This window comes from Diabrotica virgifera, chromosome 2, assembly GCF_917563875.1.
Source record: "Diabrotica virgifera virgifera chromosome 2, PGI_DIABVI_V3a".
In the NCBI taxonomy this organism is placed as follows: domain Eukaryota; kingdom Metazoa; phylum Arthropoda; class Insecta; order Coleoptera; family Chrysomelidae; genus Diabrotica; species Diabrotica virgifera.
In genome coordinates this window covers 161684108-161706197 of record NC_065444.1, presented here as the reverse complement: position 1 = coordinate 161706197, position 22090 = coordinate 161684108, and the positions used below count along the sequence as shown (strand labels likewise).

General features: G+C 31.5%; 1 protein-coding gene across 2 annotated transcripts in view; it reads left to right on the top strand.

The window, feature by feature from the left end:
- LOC114327758 (PDF receptor-like) overlaps positions 1 to 22090 on the top strand; it is a 1644969-nt gene that overhangs the window by 195755 nt on the left and 1427124 nt on the right. Inside the window, exon 1 of one of the 2 annotated variants that reach the window (XM_050642879.1) lies at positions 3815 to 4011. The exons of the other annotated variant lie outside the window; for it this stretch is intronic. The gene's annotated coding sequence lies outside the window, so the exon portion shown is untranslated. Of the gene's footprint in view, positions 1 to 3814; positions 4012 to 22090 lie in introns of those variants that run through there. 2 annotated transcript variants of the gene reach the window in all.

The window sequence follows — 22090 nt, the reverse complement described above, 5'->3', positions numbered from 1 at the left end:
TTGTGGCTTACTTCGTAAGATAAATAATAATAAATTGCATAAGGTGCCACAAAGAAATACCTAGCTTCAGGTGAACATTAATTTTAAGAATTAATTAGTAGTGTGGAGAAAAGTAAGTATTAAACATAAAATGAGTTTTTTAACACCGTATACGGTGTGAATTTAAATATTTGTAACGAAAATGTGTACCTAATTTTTTTAAACCTAACCAGATTTGTTTTTCAAGCAGAGCAAATCAGTTGATTAGGAGGTAGTAGTCTAAGGTTTGATGACAAGTGCAGACAAGCAATAGAGGAAATAAATGAAGCAAACAAAATATATATATCAAGAAGAACACGGAAAAGACGAACATCATTTGAAGTCGCAAGACAGAAAGCAGACAAGATATATAGAAATAAAAAGAGAGACTTTTAAAATGGACAAATAGAAAAAAAAGACAATTTCAAAAAAACGAAATTAGAGGGACTAACGAATACCTAAAAAAGATAAAAAGGGGGTATAAACCTCAAACAGGTCTATGTAAAGATGAAAAGTGGGCAAATATTAAGTGACCAAAAGAAAGTCACAGAGACCAGAAGCATTATTTTCAGACCCTACTTGGAACAAAAGTAGACATGGAAGATGAAATGGATGAGAACTATGTAGAAGAGAATGAAGTAGAGAATGGAGTAGAAGCTCCAATCGTAGAGAAAGTTCTCGAAGCTATTAAGGCCCATAAAAACTATAAAGCCGCGGGAGTTGACGAAATACCAGCAAAACTGTATAAGGTTAGTGGAGACCACCTAGCAAGTCACATCCACGCGCTCATCAAAGATGTATGGCAAGAAGAAAAAATAACTGACGACTGGAAGAAAAGTATAGTATGCCCGATCTATAAAAAAGGAGACAAACTCCAGTGCACAAACTACCGTGGAATTTCTCTACTATGTACAGCATATAAAGTCCTTACGTATATTATAAGCCAGCGGCAGCGGCTCCAACCACTAGCAGAAAATATTATTTTAGAGTATCAGACGGCCTTCCGACGGGGAAGATCGACACTGGATCAAATCTTGACTCAAGCAGATCTTGAGCAAATTATGGGTACACGATATTGATGTTCATAACGTGTTTGTAGACTGCAAACAGGCATAAGACTCAGTCAAAAGGAACAAGCTATACTATATATTGGCTGAATTGGCAATACCACACAAGCTAATTAGACCCATTAAATCCACAATGGATGAAAATCAGATATGTGTACGAATACAAAACCACCGGACAGACTTTTTCAAAATTTCGCAGCGACTAAAGCAGGGAGATGAGCTGGTCCCAACATTGTTTAACCTGGCACTGGAGTATGCGGTTAGGCAAATGCAAACTGGACGAGGAAACCTGCTGACCAATCGAACGGTTCAACTGGCCGCTTATGCCGATGATATTAATATTATGAGTAGAACATCAACAGGAGCACAGGAAACATACGCAGAGTTAAAAATGCAAACAAAAAGGCTAGGTCTGAAAACTAACACAGAAAAAAACCAAAAATAATGATACAGATGAGAAGAAATAATGTAGCCCCACAAAACAGTATACATGAAGATACACTGAAACGGTTGGAAAGTTTACATACCTGGGAGTAGAAATACATATATGCCGATGGATCAGAAAATGAAAAAATAAAAACGAGAATAACGCAGGCAAACACAACTTATTTTGCCCCCTCCCATATATTGCGGTCTAAAATTGTCCACAGAAATTCAAAGATATGAATCTATAAAAGCTTAATTCGACCAATAGCATGCTATGGCAGTGAAGCATGGGTCCTGAAAGTAACATCCAAAAAGAAACTCGACATATTCGAAAGGAAAGTACTGAGGAGAATACTAGGAACTGTGAGGGAAAACGGAATCTTTAGTTGATTCAACAACGAACTGTATCGACTTTATAAGGAAACAACCCTGTCAGACTTTATTATAATACAAAGATTGCAATGGACCGGGCATGTGATAAGAATGAGAGAGGTTAGGCTACCAAAAAGCACTGAATGCTAGAATGCAGGGAAAGAGACCGGTTGGGAAGTCAAGAAAGCGCTGGGAAGACACAGTAAATAGCGACGCACAAGCCCTTTAGCAGTCCGTGTATGAAGAACTGCAGCCACAAACAAACAAGGGTGAAGGCAAAAAAAAATAAAGCAGGCCAAGGCTCAATTTGAACTGTAGTGACGTAGAAGACTAATGCTAAGATTGATAATACAGGGAAAGATAAGAGGCGGAAGGAGTATAGGAAGGAGGAGAGTGTCATGGTTGAAGAATTTAAGGGACTGGTTTAAATGCAGTTCTCTAGAACTCTTCAGAGCAGCAGTAGATAGAGTAAAGATAGTGATAATGATATCCAACCTCCGATTAGGAGACGGCACTTATAGAAGAAGACGTAGAAGAAGAAGAAGAAGAAGAAGAAGTCTAATGCCTCCTCTATACATCGGCAGACGCGTCCGCGGACGACATCTGACGACGGCATATCACGTCGTCAGACGCATCTGCAACACATCCGATTATTATCGGTTTTTCCAGCACAGATCAAAGGAATTCAGTGCCACAAACTGAACGACCTACAGATGTGTGGTCAAGCTGCTACTGATACATCCGCAGACGCATCTGCCGATGTGTTGACGCGGCATATTTGAGAAATATCGGTCAAAAGTTATGACGAATAGATATGTCAGTCCAAACTCACAACTCGCCCCGTATATGATTAAACAATGGGAGCAGATACTTTTTAATGGTCATTTGTTATTCCCCATACAAGTCACAATATTTTTTAACGTCCCGTTTATTTACAATCTGTAATAATGATTACAATAAGTAAATTATTTAAAAATTAAAAGAGACTTGCAGGAGACTGTCCAGTGACAATATCCTATGAAATCATAATTTTAGTACTTAACAAAAATTATTTGTGACTCTAATAATAAATACAACCCTATAAATAAAACTCTAATAAACAAAATATTTTTGAAAATTTAAAATCTTCCTGGTAGGTCGCTTGGAGTGTAACGCTTTAGCCCTCTATTTGCCTGGGGTCTCATTAGGTTCTTCGCTAGCCTGTTAAGGTGGTTTTGTAGTCGTATGTCGTATTTTTGGGCGTAACTAGCAATTTCTTCTTTGACAGTCTTCATTTGAAGATCACGATTGATGAATTCATTGGGCATGTAGCACGGTGTATTTGTGATAATGCGGAATGTATTCGATTGGAATCTCTCCAGGATGTCGATATTGGATCTTAAAGCAGATCCCCAAAGTTGCAAAGCACAGCTCCTGATTGGCTTAATCACTGCCTTGTATACTAAAATTTTATTGTACAAACTCAGTTGTGACCTTTTTTCTATCAGCCAGTGCATTTTATTGAGTTTCAGACCCAACTGTTTTCTTTTCGTGAATATGTGTTTTTTCCACGTTAATCTGCGGTCCAAGTGCATACCTAGATATTTTACATCATCCGCTTGTTGTAGTACTTGATTATTTAATGAGACGGTTGGGCACGTACCTTTTCGATTAGTGAACGTTATATGTACTGACTTGCTACATTATGATAAGCCACAATATGAAATAGGAAAATATACAGTCATTCATGACTCACCCTGTATATAGTTTTGAACGAAAAAAAAAAGAGTATAATATGGCGATTGTTCATGTAATTTAAAAAACCAAAATATTTATAATATTTCGCATCACTTCCTTTATAACACTTTATTTGGAAACAAAGTTTTTGTCTTCTATTTACTCTTGGTGATCTAATATTCAGGTGATAACAATCCATACAAAAACAAATTTGCAGTACGATCGCGATTTTCAAGTAGCGTGGTGTGAAGATGTTTTGTTGATATAAGATAATTTAACACGGAGTTTGTGAGATCAACCTTACGTTGTATTTTGAAAAAGGGATGGATAATTACAGGATTCTCTGTGTGTCGTATGTGTCGTAGTGTTTATTAATGGAAGGAGTCGGTTGGAATTCGAGAAACATGGAGTGGTTGGTATAGGATTTTTTACACATTAATTGTGTAGCTTTTGTAGTGAAACTTTTGATATAAGGGATGATATTAATATTGACTGATCTTTTTCTTAATCTATTAGATTTTGTATAAGGTAAATATTTTCTACTTATCTTCTAATCTCTAATATACTCTTCTTCACAGTTTTCTACAGTTCAAAAAAAGTGTTCTACACTGACCGGCACAAAAAACGGCCACCCCACAAAATTGGTAATTTTTGATGTCTTGAATTTCCTAAAGCTGTTGTCCGATTTAAGTGATTTTTTTAATATTTTATAGTGTTATCTTTTAACAACATTGCTGTAATAAAATTGTTGCTAGATAGTTAAATTATCATTGTATACCGGGTGTACCAACTCTGTTTTATTCTCAAAGTTCACCACACACTGTGGAATATTCTAGCATTTATAAAATATTGAAATTAAAACCCAACTATGGTCTCAGATTCTGTTTTTTGATTCATTCGCTTATGTTGAATAATAAAAATTTAGGTACTTTAACAACTAGCCATGTTCTTCATTAATACAGGGTGTTTCTAAATAAGTGCGACAAATTTTAAGGAATAATTGTGCATAAAAAAATATTGACCGTTTGCTTATAAACATATGCCCGCAAATGCTTCGTTTCCGATATACGGGATGTTGAATTTTTTCTTACAAACTGACGATTTATTGATTGCTCTAAAAACCAGTTGAGATATGCAAATAAAATTTGGCAAGTTTTAAGAGGGTGTTATTGCGCATTTTTGACATAAAATTAAGAATTTTATATTCACCATTGGCGTGCATGCGGGTAATATTACCCGTCATATTACCCGTATGGAGAATATAAAATTCTTAATTGAATGTCAAAAAATATGCAATAAGTGTATATTAAATCCTACCAAATTTCATTTTCATACCTCAACCGGTTTTAGAGCAATAAATAAATCGTCAGTTTGTATGAAAATAATTCAACATCCAATTTCTCGGAAACGAAGCATTTGCGGACATGTGTTTATAAAGCAAACGTCCATTATTTTTTCATGCAGATTTACCCATTAAAGTTTGCTGCACTTATTTAGAAAGACCCTGTATTAATTAAGAACATGGCTAGTTGTTAAAGTAGCTAACTTTTTTATTATCCAACATAAGTGAATGAATCAAAAAACAAAATGTTAATAAAACCCGAGGCTAGAGTTCAATTTTAATTTCAGTATTTTATAAATGTTAGAATATTCCATAAAGTGTGGTGAAATTTGAGAAAACACAGTTTGATTGGTACACCCGGTATACAATGATAGTTTACCTGTCCAGCAAGAATATTATTACAGAAATTTTGTTCAAGAATAAGGCTATAACATATTAAAAACTCACTTAAATCGGACAACAGGTTTAGGAAATTTAAGACATAAAATTATTACCCATTTTTTGGAGTGGCGGTTTTTTGTGCCGGTCAGCGTACTTTAATTTGAAGTAATTTTGCAGAAATTTCAAATTTGGGGACCTATAAGGATATCTATATTAGTCTGGGCTGATTATCGGAGAATAGGCCATTTTTGGGAAAAGTTATTTACCAGCAATTTTATTGCTGGAATCGAATTATAAGATCCTATATATTAATAATACAGGTATGCAAAGTCCTCAGATAGTGTGCTACTTTTTTATAAACAAAATGGCGCCCGAAAATCGTGTTTTTTTCAATTATTGCTCTAGAACTCCGAAGATTTTAACTTTACAACAAAAACACTCAAACAAAAATTCACCGTGATTAAATTCTGCATAGAGACGTGTTTTTCCCGATCTGCTCCGACAAAAATTTTCCTCGGAAAATGCGGGTTTTCCCAACAAAATCTTTAATTTTCAAATAAAGTTTTAGATAAGTAATTATTTACCAATAATTAAATAATTTGGTGATAAAAGCCTTCTTAGTTTAGATTATAGCTCTGGAAGCTGGTGAAAATTAAACGAATATTTTAGCAACAATTTAATTGTTAATTAATAAATTACGGTCGCAATAATAACCAAAATAATTATGATGCACTGATCAAACTTTGAAATCTTATAAAGATGAGATGCCTATTTAACATTTTGTCGACAAAATATAATTTTTTTATTTTTTTGCATAATCTTTAAATGTTTAAAAAAAATAGTTATAAACAAATTAAAGTTTCTCAGAAAGTTTTTATTATATTATAATTTTAAAAAATAGCTAAAATGCGCATTTCAAATATCTTGAAAATGAACGCTTTAAAACTTTTTTGCAACCATTTGCAAAAAAGTTATGAAACAGCAAATTAAACATACTATTACTACGGTGTTAATAATTTTTTCAATTCTTTCAAAGCGTAGAAGTGAGTTTAAAGTACAAGCTAATTATTTGTAAAACAATATCGATTATCAGCTTAATGGTTATATTTTAATTAAATATTATAAATATATTTTTTTGTAATTTACACGCGCGAAAGTAGAATAATACCGTACCGTAGCTACACGCCCACATATACAACTCGCGCGAGTTTAAGCGTGTCAGTCGCTTCGAGTGAACATTTTATCTCCGGCTCTGTATCAAGCCTACTTTCGCGCTAAAAATTACAAAAAAAAGTATTTTTAATCTTTGATTAAAATATAACCATTGCACTAATGTTTGACATTCTTTGTGAGTAATTAGATTGTACCATAGACTCACTTTTAATCTTTGAAACAATTAAAACAAATTATAAACAATGGAGATGTCGTATATTAATTTTGCTGTTTCCTAACTTTTTTGCAAATGGTTGGAAAAAATTTTTACAGCATTCATTTTCAAGACCTATGAAATACGCATTTTAAGTATTTTTTAAAATTAGAATAGAATAAACAATTTCTAAGAAATGTTAATTTGTTTATAACAATTTTTTTAAACCTTTATAGATTATGCAAAAAAATGAAAAATTTATATTTTGTCGACAAAATATTAAATAGGCATCACACCTTTATAATCTTTCTAAGTTTGATCAATGTCTCATGATTATTTTGGTTGTTATTGCGACTGTAAATTGTTAATTAACAATTGAATTGTTGCTAAAATATTCATTTCATTTTAACCGGCTTCTGAATTTATAATCTATACCAAGAAACTTTTATTTCACCAAGTTATATAATTATTGATAAATAATTACTGGCCCAAAAATTTTATTTGAAAATTCGAGATTTTGTTGGGAAAATCCACATTTTCCGAGGAAAATTTTCGTCGGAGCAAATCGGGAAAAACATCCCTCTATGTAGAATTGAATTGGGGTGAATTTTTATTTGAGTATTTTTGGTGTAAAGTTAAAATCTTCGGAGTTATAGAGCAATAATTGAAAAAAATACGATTTGTCGGCGCCATTTTGTTTATAAAAAAAGTAGCACACTATCTGTGGACTTTGTATACCTATATTAATAATATATAAGATCTTGTAATTCGATTAAAGCAATAAAATTGCTGGTAAATAACCTTTCTTTGTACTTTACTAATTAGACCAACGTATTATAACAATTTTATTTTCAAAATTTAAAGATTATGCAAAAAAAAGAAAACTTTAAATTTTGTCGATAAAATATTAAACAAGCATCTCATCTTTATAATCTTTATAAGTTTGATCAATATGTGATGATTATTTTGGTTATTATTGCGATCGTAAATTGTTAATTAACAATTGAATTGTTGCTAAAATATTCGTTTAATTTTCACCGGCTTCTGGAATTACAATCTATACCAATAAATCCAAATACCAAATTATTGATTAATAATTACTTACCTAAAACTTTATTTGAAAATTATAGTTTTTGTTAGGAAAACCCGCATTTTCCGAGGAAAATTTTCGTCGGAGCAAATCGTGAAATACATATCTCTATGCAGAATTTAATTGCGGTGAATTTTTATTTGGGTGTTTTTGTTGTAAAGTTAAAATCTTCGGAGTTATAGAGCAATAATTGAAAAAAATACGATTTGTCGGCGCCATTTTGTTTATAAAAAAAGTAGCACTCTATCTGCGGACTTTGCGTACCTATATTATTAATATATACAATCATAAGATTCTATTCCAGCAATAAAATTGCTGGTAAATAACTTTTCCATGAATTTTGCTAATTAGCCCAGAGTATATCCCAATATATCAATTTGGACGTCGAAACGTTAATAAAATAATTTTTTAGTTAAATTGTGGCTTATTTCTCATTTAGAATAGTTAATTAACATTAATGTACTATATTTGTTTTAACCATTTACAAACTGCTTCTATTAGTTCGCGGGTATTTGAAGGGAGATAATGATAAAAATATTCACAATCCGGTGGGATTATTCTGAGTTCAAGTGGAGATAGCATTAGCTTCTATTAGTAATAAATTTGTTAATGTTTTCTATTTTAAGAACGATATCCGAATTGGAAACCGACACGTTAAAATAAACTTAATTTAAAGTAAAATTGTACCTTATTACCAAGCAAAAAAATAAATTGTATTAGGATGCCACAGAGAGTTTAAATGAAGCTCACAAAATTATGTAAAAACTAAAACATGCAATAGAACATAAACTTTCAAAAAACAAAATAAATTACCAATTTAGTTTTAAGTGATGTTATTAGAGTAACACACACAATATGTACCCACATCAGGTTTTTAGCTATATCTATTTAGGTCATGCAATTAGAATAGGAAAAGAAAATCAAACTTGTGAGATCCAGCGTCGTATAGGCTTGGTATGGGCAGCGTTTGACAAGATGCAATATACAAGGTGTCCCAAAAGTAGTGGAGCGGTCGAATATTTCGCGAACTAAATATCGGATCGAAAAACTTAAAAATACCTGTTCAATCATTTTCAAAAATCTATCCAATGACACCAAACACCAACCCTCACTACACCCCCTGGAGGTGGGGCGGGGGGTAACTTTAAAATCTTAAATAGAAACCCCCAGTTTTTCTTACAGATTTTAATTCGTTACGTAAAAGTAAGCAACTTTTATTCAAGACATTTTTTCGAACTGTGGATAGATGGCGCTATAATTCGGAAAAACGATTTATCCTGATACCATAGGTAAATTATAGAAACGGTCTAATATCTCACGAAATACTTCCAAATGAGAAACTGAAAAACAAATATTTAATTTTTTTCGAAAACCTTTCGAATAACACCAAACGTGACCCTCCAACCCACCCCCTGGGGGTGGGGTGGGGCTAACTTTAAAATATTAAATAGCAACCCCCACTTTTTATTATAGATTCGGATACGTCACGAAAAATTAAGCAACATTTATTCGAAACATTTTTTTAGAATTGTTAATAGATGGCGCTTTAATCGGAAAAATACGATTTGTAGCGCCATCTATCAGAAATTTTAAAAAATATTTCGAATAAATGTTGCTTAATTTTTTATGACGAATCCGAATCTGCAATAAAAAATGGGCTATTTAAGATTTTAAAGTTACCCCCACCCAGTCTCCAGGGGGTGGGTTGGAGGATCATGTTTGGTGTTATTCGATAGGTTTTCGAAAAAAATTAAAAATCTGTTTTTTGGTTTCTCATTTGTTAGTGGATTTTGTGAGATATTAGACCGTTTCTATAATTTACCTATGGTATCAAGATAAATCGTTTTTCCCAATTATAGCGCCATCTATCCACAGTTCGAAAAAATGTCTTGAATAAAAGTTGCCTACTTTTACGTAACGAATCCAAATTTGCAAGAAAAACTGGGGTTTCCATTTGAGATTTTAAAGTTACCCCCACCCCACCTCCAGGGGTGTAGTGGGGATTGGTGTTTGGTGTCATTGGATAGATTTTTGAAAATTATTGAACACGTATTTTTCAGTTTTTTTTTTCCGCTTTTTTTTCCGCTACTTTTGGGACACCCTATATTATAAAAGGAACGCTACCAATTTTGGTTGAAGAAATAGTTATTTTCCTAACTATTGCGGAAAGTGATAATTTCACAGACGAGACTGCCGTTGATCCGAACGACGCGATAGCGGAGTTCGGGCAAGCAGTCGAGTGCAGGGAAGACACTTTCCGCATGAGTTAGGAACAATATTTTTTCTAGAGCCGTACGTTTGGAAAAAAGCCACAAAAATAGAGTTATATCAATTTTTATTTAGAAATAAAAATACACAAATTAATTCTTTGACAAGGTTGTCAAAACCAAGCTTTCAATATAATGGGTTACCACGACGACGATATTGGTTTCCATGACGACGATTCAAAGCCATTGTGTAATTGTTTACTGATCTGACTTTTAAATATTATGTCAAAATAATTTTATTTCAACGAATTATTGCGCTAATTTCATTAAAACATGAACACAATAAGATAAATTTGAAATAAATTAGTAAATAATACCTAAATATTAGTTTATTGCATGTATTATAATATATTATAATGCTGTATTACAAGTTATTTTACTTTCCCGTACGCCGTGCGGGATAATTTACTTTCACGCACGCCGTGCGGGAAAGTGCAACTTTCGGAAACGAAATGCGTGCGTGAAAGTGGCTCTTTTAGCACGGCCGTAGAAAAAAAGTTTACAGCCAATGCAGACTGCCGGTAATAACATATGGTTCCGAAACCCTAATTTTGACTAAACATTCTGCAAATAAATTGAGAATAATCCCAAGAAAATGGAAAGAGCAATGTTGGGAATAACAAGAAGATAATATATTGTACCAAATAGGTTAGTGAGAAAGAGGACCAAAGTACCAAAGTGACCGAAGTCATAGAAAAATTGCACAAGCCAAATAGAGATGGGCTGGACATGTAGCACGTTTAAATGATAATAGGTGGACCAAAATACTCATAGAATGGAGGCCTAGAGAAAATAAAAGACACCGAGGTAGACCACCAAAAAGACGGATAGTGGGCTTGAGAAAAACGGTGGAAAATTGGATACAAAACGCACAAGATAGAGAACAATGGAAGAATATAGAGGAGACCTATATCCAACAGTTGTTGCAAGAGGTTAAGGAATGATGATGATGATGATATTGAAGATTACACAAAAACTAGCTAGTCCAAAGTGTTTAAACGTTTTGCAGAAAAATTTAGAGAAATTAATTGTGGTTACATTATTGTGTGTAATTAATAATTATGGAATAGGTACACATAATATACTAATTTTTACCAAAACCTCCCAATGATGAAACAGTGAATCATTATATTTTAAAAATATAAGCATTCCTTTGGTAATGTTCATGATAAAAAATTAATAGTAGGGGAGAACAGTACGCTAAATTTGCAGTTACTCGAGCGTTATAAGGACTTAGTAGGTTGTGAAGATTAGGTACTAAAACCAAAAAAAGTTAAGTAAAGTTTTCCATTTAAGTGAGGACGTTCCATTTTTCAATAATTTAATTTTCCATTTCCAACAATCGTTCTTTTTTCGATTACAGCGCCCTCATTCGAAAAAATATCTGGAATAAAATTTACTTATTTTTATGCAAGGAAACCAAATCTGCAATAAAAAATGGATCGTCAGTTTTTTTAAATATACAATCTTTAGCATGTACTTAACTTACCTTAACTTAATCTGACGATTTCGAGTTTTTCGAAGGATAATTTTTTTTCGGACTCACCTTAACGAACTCCCCTGTCTTAAGAGCCAACATATGATAGAGGTACGTTTACAGGGTACAAGGTTTTCCCCATGTGATAATCTGACGTGCTCGAGTAACTGCAAAAATCCCTTCTTGGGCTCCCCTACCATTAAAAATCGCGGTGTGTGATATCCCGTTTTCGTGTTCAATTTTTTTCCATAAATTTTACACATTTCCAGCTTAAAAATATTCGAATTCTAGTTGACAATATTTCGAAGATATTTCAGTATCTCAGTAAGAACACCTTAAGCTAATTTTGTACAGGTACCAATGGGATTAAATTCGCATTAGGTCCATTTCTGGCATAAATAAATGTGCTTGAATTTAAATTTAAAGTTGTTATTTTCCGATATATTACTAAACTTTAGCAATAATATAAATCTATAAATTTTTTTCCACCAATTATTTATAGTCTATCAGTGTATTGATATGTGTTAAAAAACATAGCAAGAGGCAGAGTAATATTAATAGTTATTTAAACTCTTACTTTAGAAAGAGAATATAAATAAATCCTAGAAAAATAGAGAATTTTTTTAGAATGACCCAAAGAATCTGAAAGAATTGCCCGAACTAAAAAAATTAATTTTTTTAATTTCTTTAAAAGAAAATGTTTAAACAATTTTCCGACCGCGGTACCGCCTGACATAATGTAGATATTTTATAAGGACCTATTTTTTTTTTCTCATTTTTTTTAGAATTTTACAACTTTCTGCAATTCTCCTACCTCCTAGATATGTATTTATTCTAACTAGAACATGTTCTCTCCCATATTTGTCATTTTTTTTCTTACTTCAGCTTGTGCCACTTTATAGCATACCCTATCAGTTATTGCTTGGGTATTTAGGTAATTGTGATATGTTTTCCTTTAGTCTTCTATTTCTTCTTCTATTTCTTGGTCCCACCAGTAAGGCTTATTATTGTTTCTCGTGCTTTCCAGACGACCCAAGGCTTCTTCCGCGGCAGCGTTTACACCTTTTTTGATGTACTCAGATTGCTCTTATCAAATAATATGATATCTATTGTACCTAAATATAGAATTTTTATAAATTAGAAGACATATTGCTACAAAATAATTTTTACCGCCTTCTCCCAATGACGAAACTGTCAAACGTTATTTTTAAAAATATAAGCATTCCTTTGGTAATGTTCATGATAAAAAATTTTAAATTCGCGGTGTGTGATGTTTCTTTTTCGTGTTCATTTTTTCCCATCAATTTTAAACTACTTTTCCAGCTAGAAAATATTCGAATTTTATTTGTCAACAATATTTCCAAGATATTTCAGTATCTCAGTAAAACCACCTTAACCTATTTTTGTACTGATCCCAAAGGAATTAAATTCCCATTAGGCCCATTGCGGGCATAGAACAAGATTGAAATTCATGCGTTAGAGCTTTGCCAGGAAAAAGCGTTTTAAAAAATAAATGTGCTTGAATTTAAATTTAAGTGGTTATTTTCCGATATACCTATCAGTAAATTTTAACACTAAATATTAATCTCTAAATTTAGGCTATTGATTATTTTCAAAATAAGAGAGCTAAAAGGAACTACAACGTTAACGGGATTTTATTATCTCATATGGTCAATGGACCTCTAAATTTGAAAAAACCGTGGAGTGCTACCATTTAGATGGGTGCGTTTTTGAGAAAGGGGTGAATTAGTCCCTAGGCACAGGGTGAATTAGGGTAAGTTCTATGCACTTTTGGTACAAAAAAGTCTACAGCAAAATAGTTCCAGGTTATATTTACTAACAAAATATCACATTTTAAAATCAAAAATATTTTTTTTTACAAAAATATACTCAAAAGAAAAGCAAGAAAAAAACACGAAAGAAAGCAATTTTGTTTTTTGCCCCATAACTTTTTTCCACAGGGATATAGGTATAGGCATTGCTTCAGCGAAAAATAACATTTATTCTTTCTCTTTAAAATTGCTTTTAGTAAAAGTCTCTAAAGTTTGCAGTTTCTGAAATATGATTTTTCAAAATTCGCCGCTCACAACATTTTTGGGCCATTTTCCCCATTATTTCGCAAACATTGTTCCGTAACTTTTTTTCTACGGATTTATAGGTATATATAATGGTACATTTAGTAGAAAGAGAAGTCAATTGCCTTTAAAATGGTCTATTATATAAGGTTATACGACTATTTTTAAGCAAGTTATGATTTTTCAAGGTTTTATACTTTTAATGATTTTTGATATTGTTTATGATTTTTTTTTAAATTTTTCATTCTGACTTTTTTTCTTGTACATTTAGTATACACATTGTGAATAAAAAAAGCATATTTTCTTTACTTTAAAATGGTGTATTGCAAAAAAATTTAAGGACTTTTTTGAGACAATACATCCGTAGAATATCCAAGAGTATCCGTAATTTGAGAAAAATTTTAAAATTTTTATTTTTTCAATTAGAAAAGTATGATTTCATATTGTAACATAATTTTTAATTCCAAATAACTTTTCTTAATAACACTTTTCGATATTGTGAAATATAAAGGTACTTTACTCTTGAGCGAAATTCATATTTTTTAACATACCTCGTACACTATTGATAAAATTTTATACCTGATGATTGAATCTTAGGTATTAGACTATGCAGAGCATTTTATAAAAAATAACTTTTTTTCATAAAGTTGATAATAAAAAAGTTTTCCATATGGTTCCAACGTAGTGCGACCTATTGCATGTGTATATGTCACATTTTGAAAAAGCATATCTCGTTTAAAAATAGTACTAGAATTTTTTACGATACACCATTTTAAAATAAATAAAATGAGATTTCTTTTGTATTTAGCAATGTATGTATCTAAATATACAATAAAAAAGTTATAATGAGAAATTTAAAAATAACCGTAAAATATATCAAAAATCAATAAAAGTATAAAACTTTGAAAAACCATATCTTGCTTAAAAATAGCAATATCGCCTTCTACAATAGACCATTTTAAGGGTAATTGACTTTTCTTCCTATTAAATGTAACATTGTATATACCTAAAGCTACGTAGAAAAAAGTTACAGAAGAATTTTTGCGAAGTAACAAGGAAAATGTCCCAAAATCGCTGTGAGTGGCAAAATTTGAAAAATCATATTTTGGAAACTCTAAATAATAGGTACTTCTACAAAACGTCATTTTAAATAGGAAGGATGGAACTTTTTTTCTGTAAAGCAATGCCTATAGCTATATCCCCGTGGAAAAAAGTTATGGGTCAAAAAACAAAATTGCTATCTTTCGTGTTTATTTCTTGTTTTTCTTTTGAATATATATTTGTAAAAAAAATTATTTTTGACCTTTAAATGTGATATTTCGATAGTAAATTTAACCTGAAATAGTTTCTCTGTAGACATGTTTGCACCAAAAGTGCATAGAACTCACCTTAATTCGCCCTGTGCCTAGGGACTAATTCACCCCTTTCTCAAAAACGCACCCCTTTAAATGGTAGCACTCCGCGGTTTTTTCATATTTAGAGGTCCATTTACTATATGAAACAATAAAACCCCGTTAACGTTGTAGTTCCTATCTAAAATACATAATCAATAGCCTAATTGCCGTCAAACATTAGTTTATCAGTGTATTAATAATGTGTGTTCAACAACACGACTAGAGGCAGAATGATATTAATAGTTACAGTCGGAAAAATTAAAGAATACCTATGAACGATCACATCAATCACTTATTTTGTGTTTGCTGTCTTTTTCTATAAATAACAAACGTTTGTTGTAGAAAAAGATAGCACATACAAAATAAGTGATTGATGTGATCGCTCATGGGTATTCTTTCATTTTTCCGGCTGTATTTAACCAACAAGAGTAATAATAAGGGCGATTTACAATTGAGATATTTTAACGCGTGAGCGGGGCGAACGCGTTAATGTTTAATGACCATTTTAGTTCACGAGTTCGTTACAAAACTTTTCCGTCGACCGTACTTTTCAGAAATAAAGATTTATCCATCTTTTGATTTTGCAAATACACAGAATTTTAAACAATAAAGTAAATAATGACATAATGACAGAGTACTAACAGTGGCTACTTGATTTTAAATTTTTTAGTGGGAATATAAATAGGTATATGGTATATGTTTGGTTGCCTACACTACAGGCCACTGCCAATCACAGAGCGTTTATTTAATTATGCAAGCAATTTATGTTGTGTTGCCTATAATGAAATAGTTCCTTAATAGAAAATCATTCATTAATAGGGGTCATTAATGAATGATTTTGAGGGTGTTAAAATTGATCATAATGGACGGTCGACGGAAATAGTATATTATGTAACGCATGAGGTCATTATGAAGCGAGTATAAGCGATACGAATCGAGCCTCCTAGCGGCGAGTTTCGTATAGAGTATGAGCTTCATAATGATAATAATTAAATGCAAGTTGTATACCTACACGATTTTTTCTATGATCATTCACAACAAAGCATATATTCAAATTTACTAATTTTGTAACGCAAACAAATTAAGTAGTTTGTCAGTTTGTTTACATATTGAGAACTGTCAAAGCGTATGTATAGTCAGTTCGCTAAACTCAGACACAACTGGCTAGTGATGTTAGTAAGTGATTTTGCCAATTTTTTTAAAATTGGCAAAAAATAATTACTAGATAATTAATAATTACTAAATACTTAGTAATTTTGCAAATTTTGGCAAAATTGGCCAAAAACAAAAGAAATACCTACTAAAATCTCTATAGCCAGTTGTGTCTGAGTTTAGCGAACCGACTATATTTGACTCGCTATTGGTCTTTGCGCGTGTACCAGCTTCATATCCCGATTCTATTGGTTTAAAATCTGTATCATAATGAAGTTCATTCTAATACAGGGAGTGAAATCATTATTGATATTATTATAGTATGAGAATAGAAAAAATATTTTAATAATTAGTGGGTTTTAGCATATGTTATTTATACACATTTAAATAGTTATATTTTTATATTTTTGATTTCATAATATTCATTGCAACTCTGTTTTTGTGAATGTCGATGTTATTTTGTTTGTATATAAAACACCTTTGACAAACATAATATCTCACTCTAATATTAAGTTGTTTTTAATTCCTAATTTAAACATTGTACCTTTAACATTATTTTCGCGTCACTGATGATGCTAACGACTGCTAACGAAATATTGGATATGTAGAAAAGAGAATACCGAGTCTTCCATTTCAGCTGTTTACCCAATAATTTAGTGATTTTGATTAAATAATATAGGTATATATTTGAATTTGAGCTTTTTAAACGTATGTGTTTATTGAAAGAGAAATTTATAATTAGGATTTATTTATATTCTCTTTTTAAAGTAATAGTTTAAATAACTATTAAAATACTCAAACAAAAAAGTTTTAGAGACAATAGGGAACTTGCACATAAAATATTTTTGCATAAAATTGTTAATTTACATTTAAAAATATTATGTTTAAAATATTAAGTCTTAATAATTAATAGTTTACATACAATAGCTGATAATAGTTGCGCGCCCAAATTTTCCATTTCAAACAACTTCAAAAGCGCGGGCTGGGGTCTGACGTCACCAACCATGATGTTTGCCAGTGTTCTCGTTTGGCTAGTGCCAGACGTGCACTCTGAAGACAATATTTGAAATTTTAAAGATCATTTATTTATAATATTGTTTTTAGTTTACGGAAATACATTTTTATTTTACAACTTACGTATCTCAAATGCCAAATTACATTATAGAGTTATGTAAGTACATACATACTACTAAAAAATTACGTATAACAAGAAAGGATGTTTTAATAAAATATATGAATAGGCATAAATTAATTTAAAATTTGAATTTCATTCTCACATAAAGAAATAAAAATATTTTATGGATAAAACTTTATTTTATCAAAGTTTTATTCCATTTATTTTTAATAATTAGCAGAACCAAATAGATGGGGGAAAATATTAACACTCCAAAAGTCTTGTGCTATAAGTACTAATCAAACTGTCAATAAGACATGCGTCATATTCTATCCAAATATTTATAAGTAAATTTTAAATTATTTTCAAAGTATGTATCTGCTACGCAAAAAAACACTTATTTTTTTAAATAGAAACATTTGCAACTACTGTACTTTTGCATTGGTTATTTGGTTGATAGATTAGATTTTGGCTCTCGGACTCGATTTTCTACCAACACCAATTTTCAGTCCAAAACGTTTGTCCCTTATTATAATTAAATTTCCGAATACATTTATTTCAGTCGTATTATTTTGTAATAAACAAAACTAAAACCTATCATTTATAAATATTTTAGATTCATAACAAAGAAGAAACAAAAAACTTAAAAATAGACAATACAATATTTATTATTCTTTTTGTAATAAAAGTAAGAGCAACTAAAACCTATTTTTATAAACAATATAAAAATGCTCATTAATAATGCTTACTTATTTGTTTTAACACCTGATCAATTTCAGTTTGAAATTAATAAACTGATTATGAACTATATCTACAAGAACACAAATAATACCTTGGAATTTCCAATTAAATACGATTAAATGGAGTTAATACAATCCTCAAAACAACCTTTATTTCTTTTGAACTTTTATTTATACAATCGACTTCTACATAAGAGTTTTAAGTGAATGTGAATGAATTTGTAAATAATATTTTCGAAATGTCCTACCGGTTTTGTTGTCGATGGCAGGCAGACAGTGAGTCGTGACGTCAGACCCGTTTACGCTTCTCTGAAGAAATTTGAATTTTATAGCATTTTCAAAGTTGCATAATAAGCGTATGAGTTAAAAATATTTGATTTTTTTGCATGCGTGCGTTTTGAGATCATGTTACCTTATATTTTTTAATATTATTTTAATATTTAAAAATATATGCAAATTCCCGTGTCACTATATTGTCAATATTTTGACAGAATAGAGATGGATTAGTGGGAAGTGAAACCTTGAAAATGACTATTTTCGCGTTTTAAAATTTTAAATCGCGTGTAATAGTATGATACAATTGATCCAAAGATGGGATAACCCAGACATCCAAAGTGAAAGTTATCCTCCAACACCAAATTTTTCCATATGGTCCACATAATGTTCATTTTTTCGTCAATATTTCTAAACCTATGTGGTTTAACATGAACAACCTTTTATACAAAAATGTTCTACATTAAATTTGAAATAAAAAAGGTCCTATGCATAATCCTTATAAAATGAACGGTTGGAAAGTTACGGAGGTAGTATAGTATAAATTGCTCCAAAAAAGGCCTAACCCAGACATCCAAATTAAGTTTTCCTCCAACACCTAATTGTTCTACATGGTCCAAATATTGTTCAGTAAAAAGTTACACCATTTTGAGCGTCCGGTTTGGGGGGAAGATGGGGGAGAAATCGGTAAATTAGTAGTATTTTTACGTATTTCGTAAATATTTCTAAAACTATTCTTTAGCGTAAACAATGTTCTATACAAAAATATTCCACATAAAATTTAAAACTCATAATTGTCACAAGATCAACGGTTCCAGAGTTACGGAGGGTCAAAAGTGAAGGTTTTCGATACTTTTTTATTTTTTGGGCAATTGATGATGATTTTGGGTGGTGAGGTTGACGTTTCCTCAAGGGCTTATCACTAACATACCATTGGCCACTGAAATAGCAAATTTTATTTACAAAACACAATCTTGTTAAAGAAAATTTCTTTCATTATTAATAATAATATTATAAATTGGCCAATAAATATAAAAAGTATCGAAAACCTCCACTTTACACCCCCGTATCTCTGAAACCGTTGATTTTATAACAATTATGTGTATGACCTTTTGTTTTAAATTTTATGTAGAACATTTTTGTATAGAACATTGTTTACGCTAAAGCATGGTTTTAGAAATATTGACGAAAAACGTAAAAAAACTACTGCCTCCCCCCCCCAAACCGGACGCTCAAAATGGTGTAACTTTTTACTGAACAATATATGGACCATATAGAACAATTTGGTGTTGGAGGAAAACTTTTACTTTGGATGTTTGGGTTAGGCCTTTTTTGGATCAATTATACTATAATTACCTCCGTAACTTTGGAACCGTTCATTTTAGAAGGATTATGAATTGGACCTTTTTTATTTCAAATTTAATACAGAACATTTTTTATAGAAGGTTGTTCATGCCAAACCGTATAGTTTTAGAAATATTGACGAAAAACATAAAAAACTACGAATTTACCGATTTCTCCTCTCTCTCCCACAAATCCGATGCTCAAAATGGTGTGACTTTTTTTTGAACATTATGCGAAATATATAGAACAATTTGGTGTTGGAGGATAACTTTCACTTTGGATGTCTGGGTTTGGGTCTAGTTATACCATACTATAACTCGAAAAAAAATTAATTAGGTATAGAGAAAAATCACAGGAGAACTTTTTTGCCTAGAATTACCCAAAGAATCTAAAAAATTGCCTAAGGTAAAGAATTTATTATTTGAAATTGTTTAAACAATTTTCCGACTGCGGTACCATCCGGCACCCTGTGGCTTTGTTATAAGGACCACTTTTTGAGTAAGTTTGTGCAAAAAACCAATCAGAATAATTTACCTAACCGGGGCGAGCATACAGTCTGGATTATTATTTGATGAGCTCTAACAGTTCGTACCTAATTATTAGGAAAATTTTTCGAAATTTTAATTTTTTTGTTTTTTTTTGAAAATTTTGAAATATTTGCCCTTTCTTTACTTTAAAAACACATAAAATCGCAGCGTTATATAATTATTTTAACTATATCACAGTACAATAATTATATTACGGCTTAAAACCAGACCATTACGTTATGAAGCATTTCGAAACCATTGACGAATATAATATTAAATAAAAACTATTAAAATCATTGGGAAATCAAGAGGAAACTCCTTTCTTACTCTTCCTATTACAACAATCGTGGAAATTAAAATACATTTTCGGTTAGACTATTGAATGGTTGAAGTCTTTTTCAAGATGATAAATTATATAAATTAGAATAAGAAATGGCCAGAGTGAAAATCAATATTCTCGGAATAAGTGTGGTCAGATGGCCAAATAATAGTAAATTCCCAACAAGCAATGGGATGCTATATCTACTATTCTGAGAGCGGCAATATGCAAACCCATCCAAACGGAGTCGGAATTTTGGACAATATAATGACCAATAGATCAATCACTAGCCAACTCAGTCTATCAGAAATAATAATGATTTAATAGGAAATATTAGCGATCAACAAGTAGCGAAAGCGCGTTCCAAGATTGCGGCTGTAATTTTGAATATTTTTTCGAGATATTTGGCACACATATTCGTAATATAATAAAGAATGGCAGTACAGAGCCCAATTTGAAAAATATATTAATACGTGGAAATTACTCTGTTATTAAATACAATATTAAAAAAACGAGCCTGTACCGCCATTAAGAATAACAAAAAAATACACTTTCTTCAAATAAACTTTTTTATCCGATGCCTAGATTTTGTGTCATTTTAGAACTACTAATGAAATAAAAAATTTTAGTAGTTCCAAAATGACACAAAATCTAGGCATCGGATAAAAAAGTTTATTTGAAGAAAGTGTATTTTTTTGTTCTTCTTAATGGCGGTACAGGCTCGTTTATTTAATATTGTATTTAATAACAGAGTAATTTCCACATATTAATATATTTTTCAAATTGAGCTCTGTACCGCCATTCTTTATTATATTACGAATATGTGTGCCAAATATCTCGAAAAAATATTCAAAATTACAGCCGCAATCTTGGAACGCGTTTTGGCTACCTGTTAATCACTACTGTATCACCTTAACAACTTCATACACCACAAGTTAAAATAAATGTATTACAAGTTTATGCACCAACAGCTCAGAGTGGAGACAAGGACTTAGAAGAATTTTACAGTTATACTGAACAAGTATTAAATATGTAAAAAACATTAAATACTTATTCTTCTTCATGTACCATGTTTTCAGAACGTTTGTTACCATCATAGCTATTCTAATTTTATTCACTACCACCCTAAATAGGATGCTTCTATCAACACCATACCAATCTCGCAAGTTCTTCAAGCATCCTGGACTGCCTTTGCTGCTATTTTTCCTTGCATAACATTTTGCAGCAACCTACATTTGGGACCTCTTATTACATATCTGAAATACTCCAGCTTTCTCTGCTTGATGCTTTTTATTATCTCCGCAGTCTTTCCTGTATTGTATGGAGTTTCGAATCTTCTCCAGCCAGGAAACTTTTAAAATTCTTCCATAGCACCACATTTCGAAAGCCTCAAAGCGATTTGGTCGATTTTATTCACAGTCCAGGACTCGACGCCCCTTAGATACCATAAGGTAAGACCGAGAACACGTAGCAGCGAGGTAGGAGGATCCTCAATGCCAATTTTAGGTATCTTTTACATAACACCATGGACATCCTTCTAAAAGCGGCTCTGGAATGCTCTGTTCTAGATCTAATTTCGCCGTGACTTTCTGCGTTAGAATTTAATTGCTGTCCAAGGTAAACAATTTTA